The sequence below is a fragment of the Dipodomys spectabilis genome, unplaced genomic scaffold, assembly GCF_019054845.1.
Source record: "Dipodomys spectabilis isolate Male_0828 unplaced genomic scaffold, ASM1905484v1 ptg000224l, whole genome shotgun sequence".
In the NCBI taxonomy this organism is placed as follows: Eukaryota; Metazoa; Chordata; class Mammalia; order Rodentia; family Heteromyidae; genus Dipodomys; species Dipodomys spectabilis.
In genome coordinates this window covers 2,196,132-2,200,332 of record NW_024870901.1, presented here as the reverse complement: position 1 = coordinate 2,200,332, position 4,201 = coordinate 2,196,132, and positions in this window count along the sequence as shown.

The window sequence follows — 4,201 nt, the reverse complement described above, 5'->3', positions numbered from 1 at the left end:
AGCACAGTGTTTTGGTGAAAGTCAGATTAATAAAATTTTGAGATATGAACGTGAAGCCATAAAATACTGGATCCATGAATTCCACAGATCCTCTTGATTTTAAATGTTGGGACCAAATGCTTTTATCCTGACCTTAGAAGAATTATACAGATATAATTATCATGATGAATCCTGTGAATATTTTTGAAGAGTTTGTTTAACCAGGTGATTATTGATTGAACTGCAGCACAGATAAGACTAATTTGTCTACAGTTCCAATGAGTGACCCATGTATCCACATCAGTTTGGGATTTTATTGAAATATCTTTAGATATGTTTGGATATTTTATCAACCTATTCATTATAAATGTAGGACAAGTAACACTGATGTTACTGATGTTACTGAACAGTCCTCAAATTGATTCTTCTTTAGAATAGAAAATTCCTGATTGACACATCATAACTGTCATATACTCTATTTAAATCTAGTTCTTGTTAGGGATATCTCCATGCTGAAATAACCCTGTCAATGAACATGCCACAAATTCTTATATAGGAAGTACTCTTATAAACTTTAAACGTTTATTGAATGGAAGAGTTCAGACATTACCCTCACTACTAGGATTAAATGACTAAAAAGATAAGACATTTTGTTTTAATGCCTTTCTTTCATTTTCTCATCCATATTTGCAAGTAGGGAAGGATTCTGATGTAACAATAATACAATGGTGATTTGTATTAACACAACATCTAGGATCTAGTGTTAATTCGGATACTTACTAATAAGCTCCAGTTTTTGTGGATATTTATATCTCTCCTGGGTAAACTAATGAGCTCCAAGAAAATGTCCCTAAGGAACCTTTCAATTCTAATATCACTGGTTGTCTCAAAATGCTTTAAATTCTACGCCCTCTAATGTGGGCATAGGGTTATAATGTGGAACTTTTCTCCTCAGAGAGTGAGTACTACCCTATTGCTTAACATGTACAAAGTAGCTTCACATAGACTGGGCATGTGCAAACAAGAAGTGGTAGTTGAACAATGTTCTTAGCAGTTTTCACAGATTAAATGGAAATAGAGCAACTATGAACTCAAAAGGAATGTGCAAAAAAGACAAAGTCACAAAGTAGAATGTGCCAAGGAAATGCTGAAGTATAATTTCAAATAATCTGCTTAAGTGTGAGGGTGTGTTCAAAGCACAACTTCAGAAAATTTAGTTTTATATCTTGGGAGAAAAACTGCTTTAAACTATTCTGGGATAATTGTACAAGTAGAAGCCCCTTTGTCTACCTCTAATCAGCCACAGCATCATCAACTTAGGTACTATTTTCCAAGTGCAAAGTAAGAAAAAGAGGGCTCATCACATTTAGTGTTCAGGTTGAAATAACGGCAATAACATAACTTTTCTTATGTATTCATTTATTTTGGAGCATTAAGGTAGGAAAAAGCCAAATAAACATTTTGCATGTACCTAAATTAAGTGCGACGTATTATATTGGTTTCTTTTTAACTTGGAAGTTATAGATTATGTCTTTATACTCTAATTTGGGACAATGGTCTGCTGTCAGTTATTTTCTTCTCTTCCCCTTCTTTTGCCCTTCCACTTAATTATTATTTAAAGAGACATACCTGAGCTTGCATTTCTAAATTCTTCAAAATTATCTCAACTACTTCATACTTCTGGCAACCTCCTATATCTTTCTCAAGGGAATATTTTGAAACTACCATTTTTATCCTATATGATATTGGATATCTTCCTGCTTAATTCAGTGCAAGATATACATAGACTCATCCAAGTATCTCAACACTTGTGCCACCATAAAATCCTGCCTTACTTAGAAATCATGATTTTAGAATGTCTGGGGAAGTAGAATCTGTCATTTTTGAATGACCCTAAGTGATATTTACATGCAATCATGTTTTAAACCAATATGCCACTCAGTTGATGAACGAATTGACAAAATGTGGTATACAAACACACACACACACACACACACACACACACACACACACACACACGGTGGAATTCTATACTTCTAATTAATAAGGAAATAGAAAGACTTGGAAATATCCTACTAATTAAAATAAGCAAGACACAAAGAGATTCCATGGTTTCCCTCATTTGTAATAAGTAGGAAATGTCTAGAATAGTCCTAGCAGAAGAGCTGAATGTCTCAATAGTGATGTATATATGACCATATAAGATAATGCTGAGCATAATAAACTCTTAGATATGGATACAGAGGTTTTTCTTTGTAGTTATTGTTTTTTTTTAAATTTTATTTTATTTTTTTTGTGAACATACTGCACAGAGGGGTTACAATTACATGGGCAGGATAATGCATACATTTCTAATCAAGCATTGCAGCCTCCTCCTTTGTTTACCCTTCACATCCCTTCCCTACCTCCCCCCTACCTCCCCACCACCCAATCGTCCCCCTTCCCCCCACCCACCACCCCCGCACCAACGTTGTAAAGCTCGTTTTCGACATGACAACTTGCACTTCTCATTGTTGCAACAGGTCCACCTGTATCCTTAAATGACTTGTTTTTCCCCATCTCCTCCACAAGTTATACTGACATCAAATATAGTAAAAGCAGGGGTTATACTGTGGGGGACGGACATACAAAGCAACAAAGAGATAATCTTATAAACGCATTAGAAACAAATGCATGAAATAAAAAAAACATTAAAATACATATCTAAGGGTTCATTTTCCTAACATCACATTATCTGACCTTTTCCCAATGTGATTTCTTTTTTCTTTGTGTTTTCCCCTATGGTTTATCCTCTGCAGTATTTGAATTCGGGATTCTGTGTATTGTATATACATATATCTTAATTTGGCAAGGGAAGAGGAACAACACAATGCAAGGCAAATGGCGAAAGAAAAACCAGTGCAATAGCAATACTCACAAGACTTGTTGGAAATTTACATTACAACTTGGAAAGGGTATTGGGGTGAAGGAAAAGTATGAGAAAAATGAGGGAGGAGGTAAAAAGTTCGACATGCTATATATTTACTACCTTACAATTACTGCAACCCCTTCTATATATCACCTTGACAATAAAATTAAATTTAAAAATAAGCTACATAAAATATAATTTCACTGTATTGGTATATTAAATATTATTCTATGTGTGTTACCTTTTTTAAAAATCAACCCAATTTGTCTTCTAATTTGTATTAATTACCCCTTTCTTTATCAGAGTGTCATCAACTTGAATGTTATCAAACTATACAAAATTTTCAGAATATACTTGCCACTATTTTGAAAAAAACATTATTTTAGTATTTTCATACTAAAACAGAAAACAGTTCAATTTTATGGAAACTCCTAACTTTTAAAACTAATTGTTAAGAAGACAGACTATATGTGTTCTTCAACATTCCTATTACTACTAAATACTCATTTTCAAATTCTGAACATGCCATACCAGAGACATTCAAAACAGTACCTGTTTGCATTTTATTCTGCAATAGATGTAGTTTCCAGTGGGGGGTGGGTACATATTTAAAAGTCAACAGAAAAAATAGCCCCATTCTGGTAGAAGATAAAACTATGAAGTATCTATTATAAATTCCTCAAGTGTAAACATATGTTTATCAGAGTAAGCTATTATTTCTATGACCATCAATCCTAAGTTTTTATGCTGTAAGTTCATCCTAGCCCAACAGTTTCCAACTTGTAAGGTGGACCTTAAAATTCCCTAAATTCACATCAGGACTAGCTTATCATTATTGTGAAAAAATACTACACTTCTGCTAATGTGATGCCTTTCCTATTGGGGAAAGAACACTACACTAAACTTTGCTGCATCATTTTCCCCCCAGTGGTATTCTTGAGATCAAAACACTTGCAAATATTATTTATAGCTATATTTTCATCTATCACAGATACTCAGAATATCTGAATATGAAGATCTGAAGCTTATGGTTCAAAGCCCACTCAGGCAGGAAGGTGCCTCAGATTCTTATCTCCAATAAACTGCTCAGAAAAGCCAGACACAAGTGACACTGTTGTTCATGTGGAAGAGCAGTAGCCTTGAGCAAAAACAGGCTCAGGGACAGTCCCAAGCACAGAATTTAAGCCCTAGGACAAAGCAAACAACAAAAACAAAATAAAAACAAACCCAAAACCTAGCATTTTTCTCATTATATATAGAGGTATGTAATTAAAGAAATTTCTTCCTGTGTTATATATAGGTGGAAGGAAAAGG